The sequence below is a fragment of the Phyllostomus discolor genome, chromosome 5 (assembly GCF_004126475.2).
Source record: "Phyllostomus discolor isolate MPI-MPIP mPhyDis1 chromosome 5, mPhyDis1.pri.v3, whole genome shotgun sequence".
NCBI lineage: Eukaryota > Metazoa > Chordata > Mammalia > Chiroptera > Phyllostomidae > Phyllostomus > Phyllostomus discolor.
In genome coordinates this window covers 158,147,007-158,159,605 of record NC_040907.2, presented here as the reverse complement: position 1 = coordinate 158,159,605, position 12,599 = coordinate 158,147,007, and the positions used below count along the sequence as shown (strand labels likewise).

General features: G+C 44.1%; 1 protein-coding gene across 5 annotated transcripts in view; it reads left to right on the top strand.

Moving 5' to 3' along the window:
* The window catches only part of SORCS1 (sortilin related VPS10 domain containing receptor 1), a 485,789-nt gene that overhangs the window by 264,251 nt on the left and 208,939 nt on the right, over window positions 1-12,599 (top strand). The window lies entirely within an intron of this gene.

Below are 12,599 nucleotides of genomic sequence, written 5' to 3'. Positions count from 1 at the left end.
TTATATTCTGCCTGGAAGGAACACTTCTTTACGCTCTGAGTGTATCTATCAGCAATACCTTTCCCATCGCCCCACCCAACCTTAGCTGTTCTCCCTTCACGAGACGTTGTTAACATCCTCAAGGTTTAAAGAATATGAAATCCCAGGTGGCTTCATGGGAAGAGAGAAACAAGAAAGAGTTTTCTTTAAAAATGTGGAACAGCCCATCATTTAGTTGTTAGACCCTCGTATTCTCCGCATACGGTGTTTCCAGCAAAGGAAAAAAAAAACAAAACTAGGGAATATTTGTTCTATCTCCTGTGCCCCCCTCCAGCTCCTGTTGCTTCTCCTTCTGTGTTATCACCACTTCATTAGTATTATTCCTGCTTCCTGCGGAGAGAGCCTTTCAAGACTTTCATCCTATAACTAGGACCCCAGTCCCCAGAACACATTGATCATTCTTTGGGGTCTCTTGGTACATGCCAACATTAAACACTGTATTTTCTCCAGATGTTTAGGTTTTAATTACCATACTGTATGTGGCACTTTCCAAATTAGCATTTAATTACTGATCCCTTGCCTCTTCTCTTTATATCCTGGGCCTGCTTAATTCTTCTTGTCATGTGCTTGGGTGGTCTGTATCATGTATGTGACCTTTGGGGGCAAGAAAGAAGTGGTGGATAGAGTCTACCAGCATCTCTTAGGGAAAATTCTGGAATCACCGAATCAGAACCTAAGAGATGTTGAGTGTATTCAGATTCTGCTTTTCCGCTTCCTAGACATGGAAACCAAGTTCGGGAGCGTTGACTGACGTGCCTGAGAGGTTGCATGCAGCTGGTGAATGAAATGCTAAGATCATTAGACCTTTAAAGTAGACCTCAGATGCCACCTATTCCATAAAATCTCATCAATTCCACTAACGAGATTTTCTCACTCTCTCTTATCTCCAAGCACCTGCTTTTCTATTGTAACACTTTTCTCTTGTTTCTTTTTATTGACTATGCTATTACAGTTGTCCCAATTTCCTCCCCTTTCCCCCCTCCACCCAGCACCCCCCACTCCCTCAAGCAATCCCCCCACCAGTGATCATGTCCATGGGTCATTCGTATAAGTTCTGTGGCTACTCCCTTTCCTGTACTGCCCTTCATATCCCCATGGTTGGTCTTTGAGCACCTGTTTGTTCTTCTCAATCCCCTCCCTCTTCAACCATTCCCCCACACCCCTCTCCCATCTCTTCTGATTATAGTTATTTTTGACTGTCTAACCCCCAGCCCTTTAGAATGCAAAGTCCTAGATGCTATTAAGTGCCTTCATGGGTTGTGTAGACACTAACAAGCACAGGGTGCTGGTATACAGTAGGTACCATAGCCGAGGATTCGAGTTGAACTCAGGCTGGGCTTTGGACTCCTAGGCTGGGCCTTGAAAAGGAAAGTACCTTGTGAAAGCAACTTTGACTCATTTATTTTCTCTAATTATAAAATTAGTTCTTTCAAATGAATAAACAAAGATATTAAAATATATATATATCCCTGTAGGTTTTAGTCATTTCTAGGCTGTGATGTAGAATTTTATCTTTTCCAGCCAAGGAGAACATGATTAATATTTAAAGAGCCAGGACTTTGCATAGCACTCACTCGACATTATCTGCTGAGGCCACGGGGAGCCCGCGTGTTGTATTATACATCAAAGGGGGCGCGTGACATCTCCCTTGCGGACACCCGGCACTTGCTCATTCCACCCCAACTCTTTCATCTGTCTCTTGGTACACAAGATCATGCCTTTGCCTCTAATCTCTTAAAAATAATGTGTGTTTCATTCATAAAGAAGTGTGATGCACGAACCCAGAGACATAGTGGTAATGGCATTTTCCAAACTTCAACGCAAGTGACATTTTTAGTGAATACATGCTTACTACTTCCCTGTACTGTACCTGGGCAAGGGTGGCTGACGGAAGAGATTACCTCCTTTGATCCTTCCTGGGTACAGCTGTGTACTGTTTATACTGTTTCAGTCTAATTAAGCGTTGTTCCATTCTCAAGCATTCCAAAGTAACATGAAATCCAAGAAAGCATGCCACATCTACATTTTGTTCTTTGGGTGATTTTCCATCAGTCATTCAAGCCCCTGGGTTTCAAACAAGTTACAGAATAATCAGTGCAAAGTGCTCTGTTTGAAATAGGGGCAGAGCGCCAGGAGCCGCGCCCACCAGCGAGCTCCCTCTGAGTCCTGTGGTGGCAGCGGTAGGGAGCGGCCCCCCCACCCCGAACTCCTAGGCTCCATAGAACACAGTTGGGAAAAAACACTGACCCAGAACGTTCCTCCTCTGTATACTGAGTGACACCTCAAATGCCCGGGTACCTGGTGCTATTTTATAGAGCCAAAGCTCCTGTGATAACATTCACAAATAAAAAAGCAGTCTTTTTGATTTCAGCGTAGCATGTTACACAGTAGGTACCTTTACTGAATTGTATTGTGTCTAACACTATATTAAAAGAAATAAAAACAAAAAAAGCAGCTCACAATATGCCTGGTTTCTCAGAAATGATCAAGTTAACTAGTAGTTTACTGTTCTATTTCATGTGACTTCAAGTGATACTAAATACTTTCTTATTGGAAAGAAGTTTCTTGCATCGTTAGTATCACCTATTTGTCATTCCTCATTTGTAAGACGTTGTGTCTATCACATATAATAAACACCTAATACATTAAATTTTAATCATGAATTGCTGACCTTAAAAAACTAGGTTATGTTTGTATGAGGATCAAGTTTATACGGTGTTGATACTATAATTCAGAATTTTATTAGCCACATTTATGTCTACAAAGTATAGGTGGTGGCTAGATAAACAGATAGGTATTACAAAGATGTTAGGTGAACCTTCAGATCGACATCTTTTTTTAAGTTTCGATAATGCCTTCTAGTTGGCTTCAGGTGGTATTTCTTCACCAAGTGGGAGAAAAAAATAAACAAAACTTTGTCCTTTGGATATATTCCTTTGTAACAAATGAAGTTAATCGGGATAGAGATCGCTCATGTTGGTCTCCAAATATTCATGAGGCCTGGCTGTGCCAGAAGCTGCACATTGCTCATAGCACCGAGGAGTGACGGGGCGGGCTGCCCCTGTGGCCCGGGGAGCAGCCGTGCTGGAGGAGCAAGGGCAGCCTGTGAAGAGGCTGATCCTTCTTCAGGTATGCACGACAGACTCCCTGCCTTAACCTTCTCTGGGGAGCGGGCTTACAAATTTACTTATCTATTACCTACCTACTTATTTATTTTTGCCTCATCATCTGTCTTTGAGAGAACCGGTATTCTCCGCAGCCTGGCCGGCCTGACGTTAAATGCCCATCCATTACCCTTTTATGAAGGTCAAATGCATTATCTCAGGTTGGTTCCGAGTTATGCTCTGCTGTGGAAAATGGTCAGAGGTCTTTTCAACATTCTGGTCTGTTTGCTTCCAGCACACTCCCTGTGGTTTCTCAGAGGTTTCCATCATCCGGCGTTTGACATACTGTATCTAGAACATTTGTTTCTGGTGAATAGCCCGTGCTGCTCCCGTGATGGATGGAGACGGATGCCAGCCACTCCAGGAAATTTGCCATATTTACCAGGGTGGGGGCGTTTCACTGAAATATATCAGGTCTGCCCCACGCTTTCTCCTGGTGCTGTCCTGAAAAACAAAGTTAAGGTCAATGAATCTTTAATACAACTACTTTTTTTTTCTCCCCTGGAGAAGTTAAGAGAGAACCAGCAGCCTCAGAGGCTAAGTTGCTTCCATGTGTACATACTTTTTTCTGGCCCGACTTTTCTCTCTCTTTTTTTTAAAGAGCTTTGTTTTTTTTAAAGATTTTATTTGTTTATTTTTAGAGAGGGAATGGAGGGAGAAAGAGAGAGAGAAACATCAATGTGCGGTTGCTGGGGGTCATGGCCTGCAACCTAAGCTTGTACCCTGACTGGGAATTGAACCTGCGACACTTTGGTTTGCAGTCCGTGCTCAATCCACTGAGCTACGCCAGCCAGGGCTCTGACTTTTCTCTTGACCAAACCTTCTTTTGTCCTGCCGTTCCTCGAGGCACCCTCCTCCTGGTGGACTGGGCCTCTGACTCCAGTGTGCTTTTATTCCGTATCCCTCCAAGTCCACAACTTAAAATGACTTCTGTAGAACAAAACACTGTCGCTTGTAGGCAACAGGATGGGCTTGGATCTTCTAGGTGTAAAGGCCTGTGGCGTGATAGGTGGTTTGATGATGGGGAAGAGCCATCTCTTCTCCGACTGCCTGGGGCTGTGCGTGTGTGTTTGGAGACTAGAATACGAAGCATTGCCGTGATTGAAAGCGTCTGCCACCAAGAAATGAGCATGCCTGTAGAGGAGAAAAGGACAATGAATCCAAAACATAAAGAGTGGGGAAAATAAAACACCCCGAACACACAGCCTCTCACAGATAAGGAAAGAGATGTATGGGAGGAAGGGCACGGATGTTAAGCCAAGAGGGAAGATGGCAGAGATACTACAAGGCATGGAAAGTAACAAAACAGTGATGACAGGAAGCTAATACAAAGAGCACGATGAAGACACAGGTAGAAGAAAAAGAAATAATGAAATCATAAATATTTTCACCAGTAGATTTAGAATCTCCTGAGATCTCGCAGAGAGGGGAAGGCTGATTTACCAGGAACTTATTAAGACTTGCAGAGGGAGCACAATCGGCCCTTATCTCTCTGTCCTTCCTGAGGGCTTTCAAAAGAGTGAAAGATGTTGATGGCTGTGACCGAGGTTAGTTTTGCCGGGAAGGAAAGCACAGTTGTGACTCAAGTGTGGGGGAGTGGCAGGCCTAGACCTGGGCTCCCCAGCTCCCCAGAATCAAGTATCATCACCCCTGCCTGCGATTAATGAACACCTGTCCTTTAATGCTCTCTCCCCCATCCCTCTCCTGTTGATGTGAGCTTCCCGCGTGTGTCAGGTGTACCAGCTCAGCACCTACCTGCAGTCCCTGTGGAGCTACACTTTGTCTTTGGAAGGCGGTCATTGTGTGTTTCAGCCTGGCAGAGACGTTAGTTCTGGTGTCATGGTTAGTATCACGGCCCCTGGAACCCGTCCACCTCACTTTACATGCCAGCTAAGCCACAAAGCAGTTGTAAGCCTCTAGACACAGGTTCATTTGTTGGATTGTCTGTTATTAACCTCTCCATGATAGTTTTCATATCTGTAAAATAAAATACAAGGATTGCTTCAACATCAGATGGCAGTTATGAAAGGAATCAAAGCAAGCCAAGAACAGTACAGGACTCATATAGCCAGCACTCGAAAAATGTTAGTCTCATTATCATCATTATTATCTGTTTCAAATTAGATGGTCATGCCTTGTGCTATCATTTGTCAGACCAACCAAAATTAGTGAATGTGTGTATTGTGGCAGATCTTTATTGAGAATTAGGAAGTGGTATAGAAACATAAGACAGCGTCTCCGCTTTTAAGGATGTGCAGTTGGGTGGAGGAGATGGATGGGGAAACAGCCCGCTTCAGGACAGGCCGTATGTGTCATAATAGGAACGCACACAGAACTCTATCTGTGGGGACTCCAGGAAGCCTTCACAGGGAAGCAGGTATTTATCAACTGGAGCAGGAGAAAAAATGAAAACTATTTTTCAGTGCATGTGTGGTGAGAAACCAGTGTTCACAGACCACAGGGCTTGGTATAGCTTTGATTGATTTGCAGATAATAATCATGTGCCTATTTTGACTTAAAATTTGCTAATTTCCATTCCTATATGACCACACTGACTAATTAGACTTAAAAAAACCCTGTCTCCATTATCTAATTATATTATAATTCCAACATAATAGCACAATTTCTTTTCAATTGCTATAAACTTTTTTTCCTGTGCTGCTTATAAAATCAATAAATGAGCAGTGGTAACATTATTAAAATTAAATTAATAAAACTAAAACTTGCCTTATGGCTTTGAGATATTCAGCATTTATCTTAAGTAATTAGTGGTCAATTAGAACAATTGATGAGATTTGGGGGTGAATTTTAAGAAGAACTCAATCGACACATTTTATTGAAGATCTTGTCTGTGCCCAGTTCTTTGCAAGCACATTGGTGAATAGTTTTTAAAAAGCATGAACCTTGTCTCGCTTATACCTCCTGCTATCTGCTGCAGGGATGCAATTAAAGGGCAGTGTAAGACAGATGATGCCAAGTGATTTGTGTCCATAAGACATGACGGTATAATTTGAAACAGATAATGATAATAACGAAATGAACATTTTTTGAATGCTGGCTGTGAGTCAGACACTGGTCTTGGCTCGGTTTGACTCCTTCCACAACTGCCGTTTGGTGCCGACACAATATCCTCATGACATGACAGGGTTTGGAGAGGACCGGGGGCCGGAATAGTCGGGAACGCAGCACGGCAGGGCTTAGGTTGCCCAACGAAGCAGCCTGGTGTGACGTTCATGACAGAAGAATGTCACTTAGGGGAAGCCACACTACTGAGAGCTAGGTGATAGAGACACAAGGGTGCATAAAAGAGGGCCCTGTCTGCAAAGACAGGGGGAGACGGAAGGGCGAGGTGTGTAGGTAGAAGTGAGCTTGGGGTGCGCATTGGTACAGGTACTGTGCCTTTCATTTCCTGAAATTTTAATAATTCAATAATATATATTACGTGTCCTGCTCTTTGGCATCCTAAAACTGCTCTTTTGGCGGATTGTTTATTCTAATTGTTGATTTAGACAATGTAGTCCCATGAAGCTTACTGAATGCTAGGAGAGCACCCGCATCAGGGCGGGGGGTAGATATTGGGCATCATGGGGAAGTGAGGAGCATGGGGCGAAACAAGGGGACAAGAGAAGCAGTCAAGCATTTGTGGGGGATCAGGAGGGGAGGGGCTTCTGGTGTTTCTGTAACCAGTAGCTCATCTTCCCCCACCCCTACTTCCTAAAAGTGGCCCAAACTCTCTTGAAAGATAGAATAGCTAGAACTTATTAAATACGGATGCCTTCCCTTTCAGCAAACCCCAATTATCCTGGGCTGATTGTAGCTTCAGGAGCCAAACCACCCATCTGGCTGGCTTGACTCAAAGAATGGTAGTGTTTAAATTCCAGAGCCTGTCCAGGAGGAGAGCCGACTGGTGCTCGGGAAAAAGATGTTGGGTCTTGGGAAGGCACTTGGCTAATACTGGAAAGTCTGCTTTCTTTTGAATGTACATTATGTGGTGTGTTTGTGTGCATGTTCAGCCCTTATGTTTTATTAATGCATTATTTCACCAGCATATTTACATATATTTTTTTGACTAGCTAATGCTGTCTTTGTTTCTGGGGCCCAAGCCCTCTGTGACTCCATTTGGAAGTGTACTGCTGACATTTACCGACTCCCACCAAGGAACCAGTCAATTACTACCATAGATGCCCATTGTTCCCAGAGAGCTGACCTTCACCCCTAGGCACCAATTAAAATCTATTGCTTTTTATTCCTGCAGTGCTTGCTGTAATTCTGGCTCAATGCCCAGTAAAACTGGTGGGATTCATTCTTCTTTGTCCGAGTCTTCTTATTTTTCTTTTCAAAACAAGAAGAAAGTGACTTGCAAATGGAAATGCACGCTTTCTGCGGAAGAAAAAGGGTCAGACGACCAAAGTTAACAACAGTTTTCAGTTAAATCACCTTTTGTAGCTACACAAATGAAGACACTACATAAATAAAATAATTAGGCAGAGTTTGGGACACTGCCTGCAGGTTTATCCCAGATTCACATATTAGCAGGGCGCTCCAGTTACATGACGGTGATTCGTTGCTAATTGCAGGGCCATCCTGCCCTGTACATAGCTGGCCTGCTGGGCAGCAAGCTGATAGGAACCAAAATCCCAAACAATGGAAGTCAGACATGCAGCCCTCTGTGTGCCAAGTCATAGGAGTTGCTAGCACAGTGCTACACGGTAGCCTTTAGGTACACGTAACTTTCTTTTTATAATGGAATTTGAGATCAGGACATTTAGAGCTGGAAGCAGTTTGTCTATGATCACAAATGTTCATCATAATACGATTACGATTTTTCTTTTGGCAAACCAGTAGCCTTAATGGGTGCTAATTTAGGGGAAGGAACGCAGGAGTGTATTGAGATGTATCATCTCCTCTGTAGCTCTGTTACTCATTGTTTCTGTTGTCATCTTCTGTTGTGCGGGGGGTATGACGATGCTGACATTTTAATGGAATTTGAAGCCAACTTCTACTGACCCAGTGATTTTAGCAGAAATGACCGCGGTGTGAGCACAATGGACCAGGAACAAGCCAGCTATACTCAGATTGAGATCAGAAGTCCCGATTTCCTACAAGGAAATGGGGCTTGAAATTTGCCTTTCCCCGTTTAGTTTAAAATTCCAGATCTAAGCAAGTGAAAGTGTGATGGGAAGCACGGTCCTCTTGTAGAAATAGCCTCTTCCTCCCACCTTGTGCCTGCACCGTTAGTGCGAACAGCAGGGCTGATGGAATGCAGCTCATTCTTGGGTCTGCAGAGAAAATGGTCCCTGCAGTTGCATTATCCTCCCCGTTATCCCTCGTTACTGTTTGAAATTTTATAGACTTCTGAAGATAACACTTGTATGAGGGATTCAAATTTCCCAAGGGCCGCAACATTTCACATTCCCCACCCACAACTCTTGGTTCAGCCTGGGAGTGTAAGGCAGTGAGTGGGAAGTTGTCTGGCTCCCTGGAGATCCATACTCCCATTCCATTAGCCAGCAACCGGGGCGAGCTGGTTACACTTATATGATAAGACCCAGTAGATTATTGAACCCAAACCATTTGGGTCTGATTGGTTATATATAAAGTTTCGCCTATGTTTCATTATGTCCCTCCCATATAACCCCAACTCAGGGGAATAACAAAGAAATAATGTGGGAGAGAATGGTGTTGAAATGGAATATTACCTGTTTACAATTACTTAGTTTGTTTCTCCTTTCATTTTCTTTCCTAATTCCCTCCCTTCTTCCTTTCCTTTTTCTTTCTCTCCCAAAGTTCATTTATATGAAAGAGAGAGTACCACTTTATATATTTAACACAGAATATATTTTCAAAATGCCTACAAAAGTGTGTATATATATATAATCATTTCATCTTAACAAAAACACTGTGAGGGGGAGAGGACCCAGATCTGTGTATTCTGGCCCACGCTCCCTCTTTCATAGTTAACCATTTTTCAAACATTTCTCCAGTTTTCTCATCTGGGAGGGTTAGTTTTTACCAGCGTTCTGGAGACCAGGGGCTGGTTTCTTTGTAAACCTTTAATAAAATTCATGTTTCAAATATGGATTATATCATCTCAGATAAAATGCGAAGCACCGAGAAAATGTAAAGGCAAACCGTATGCCACATTTTAAGTCAGCTTGTATAACATCACTCAGCCTCCTGCTTGTCACTTCACGAGAATAGCCTCAATACCTGTGCAGGATAAGCCTGATGCTTCTACAAATCTGAACAGGATTCTATAGCGCGGGTCTAAAAAAAAAACAAAAAAACAACCTTCATTTTAACCCCAGGCCTCAGTACTGGCTCCCAGTGAGGACTCAACAAATACTAAAAAAATAAGTGAAACACATGAATGAATGGATGAATGAATAAATCACAGGAAGTTTGGGAATATTTTTTCTTCCTCAATATTTCAGAGAGTGGAGTTGTCAGAAATACTCAGCACAGATTTGCTGCAGCAGGAGGAGGGACAAAATGACCCTCATGGTACTTTTCAGGTCTGTCATATCATTCCCCTGACTGGCCCTGTCCCCGTCGTGACTCTGAGCTGCCCTGGTGGCCTAGCAGGCTCCCCCTGTTGATTCGCTGCGGGCACTCTGGGTTGCTATTCCCACCATAGGGGGTGCATGTCAGACATGCATCTGGCTGTTCATCCACCCGTGGCCAGTGACGTGAACAGGTCAGCCTGGCCAACGTTTGGTGCGGCGATCGGCTCAGTAGTAGATTCCTCGGTCCTGATGATGCCCCTGGTGGAATGCCAGCTGAGAAGTGGCTCTCCCATCGTTGTATATACATGCCAGGTGGGTCCTGTTCCTCTCCTTGCTGACCTTCATTCATGAGTTCTGATCATGCCTGTGACTCTGTCATTGCCTTTGGCCCTGGACTGCCCCATCACCACGTCTCTAGGCACCCACTTTTCTGGAGGAGTTTTTACTGCCTCTCAGTTTCCTAGGAAGCAGATCCTCTTCTCTGTGGCATCAGCAGAAAACTACTAAAACTGAAAATAAAAAAATAAAAGACATTGCATTTATCTGTTAAGACGGGACACGTGGGCCCTAGTGAATAAACTTCCCCTCTTGTTTGTTTCTTTTCTCTACGTCAAACACGTAAAGGAAACTATGAAAACTGTGAGAGGGAGAGATGTAAAGAGAAGCAGTAAAAGGGGATTGTTTAAGCTAGGTCTGAACTGGAACTAGTCATCTCTCTTTGCCTCTTGGGCTAAGTGTTGCGGGAAGTGTCCCGGACTCGCACTTTTGAAAGAAGAACGAGAACAGCGTGCTTCCTGCCACTCACTCGGATCGGTGATTGTGGTGCACTGGACGCTGTGAGATGCACGTGTGAGAAACGTACTGGTGATGACGGTTGATGCAAAAACAAAACAACACAAAACTCTGAAATCAGCAGTGTGAGCACCATGAACTCCACTGCAATGCTGAGAAAACTAAGGCTCAGAGTGGGGTGGTGCGGGTCGTGTAGCTGGTAACAAGGGCACAAGGACGTGACAGCATGGGGATTTTCCCTGGCTTCTTGGTTAATCAGCAGAGTCTCCCTAGGGCCACAGTTATTTCCCCTGAGGGCACATGAGAGATAATAGCATCCACTCCATAAAGCAAACAATAAGGGTAATTCTGCCTGGTAGCCTTTGTAGCTTGAATGTTCTTATATCTTTGGATCTCCCTGATACGTATGAAGATCCTTGAAGATATGTTTACCTGCCTTTCAGAGATTAGTGTAATGAAGTATCTAAATTAGTACTGGAGTTCTCAAACCTCAGTCTATGTAAGAGTCATATGAAGAAGACCTGAGAATCTGCATTTTAACAGCAGGCACCCCCCCATCTCCCCATAATTCTGCCGCAGGTAGACCTAAGACTACACTTCACTGAACAGAGGTGAGCTGTACTAAGAGAAGATACCATTTTTCAATGAACCTCTCGGTTTCCTTTTTCTTTATAAAAACAAAATAAGTCAGTCCATCTTTTGGTGGTGGTGATGCAAGTATAAAATATTGTTATGTGTTTGGAGCCAGCTGCCCTCTGCTGGACAATGGGAGCTTTGATAGAAATTTTTCCATTTGTCTCTGACTGACATTAAAACAGGGTTCATTATTCCTCTCACAGAAAGACAACTGTATTCTGTATTTGACCACCGGGTGGGAAAAAGGTCAAGGGCGTGTAGACGTGCTCAGGGTATCTTTGAGATTAAAGGACATGGGTTAGCCACGGCCTTTCAGAGTGACTCAGGAAAGCTCAGGGTGCAGGCAGTGTGCCCCACCTAGGAGTGAAGTAAGTGGAGGCTGGAATAAGTAATTCTCAGTTACTTCAGGGTACAGAGGTGCTTTCTACCAATTTAACTTCGCAGAGTCGTGGGAGGCTACTGTTACAAACTTTTCAAAGACATTTATTAAGCTCAGGGAGGGGTGCTTCTTGAAAAAAAAATGTTTTTTGAGAGTTTCACTCCATTATTCCAGGGTTCTAACTTCATTTCTTTTCCCAGCAAGTGGCTCTGTCTCAGTGTGGAACACGGGCAGCCCACTCAGGCTTATTAGATACAAAGCGCTATTCAAAGACTCTGTGAGAGAGAAACACGGAACAAATGCAGGTATTTTTTTTTTTGAGAAACAAATTGGGGGGATACATTCCAACATGTGTCATTGTCTGCAAGATGAGTGAAGGGAGGGAGTGAACTCACTTCTTTGAGTTTACAGCGATGGAGGGGTAGTTTTAAGGAAGCATGGACACGTGAGCTCTCGCCTTATCACTGAACTTGAACTCTTCCTCATCTCCCAAAAGAAGGAGGCTACTTAACATGAATACATTGTATTTCATGACTGCAATGCCTTCTTTTCCCCACCTATAAACACTTAGATGAGTGAAATAAAAGCAAAGGCAGAAACACCCATTTGGAAAGAGACAAACATGCATGCACAGAGGGGCAGGTGGCCACCTCAGCCTACAAAACCGACTCTGGAGATTTTGATCAGAATGACGGGGAGGCTGTGAAGGCTGGAGAGCACATGGAAGAATGCGTGGTTTGGATACCATTCAGATGCCCCTTTCCAGTCCCTCCTTTTGTCCTCAGCAGCTCGGCCTTCCTCCACCCAGCGTTGCCAAAGCCTGGCTGTCACTCATCTGCATTCTGCAGTGTAGCTGTCCTGTCTTTCAAGTTCCTGCAGTGACAAGTGGAATTGAACCGGGCTAGCGGGGGGATTCTGGCACGGTGAGAGGCCCTTCCTGGAGACCAGTGAGGATGGGGTCCTGCTGCCTTCTCCAAAGGGCATCCGGGCTGCAGAGCCTCTCAGCTAAGAGGAGAGTGAGCTCCTCCATGCCCAGCGCCTCTGTGCCTGTGCCAAGCCAAGGGCAAGCTTCATTTCTTACAT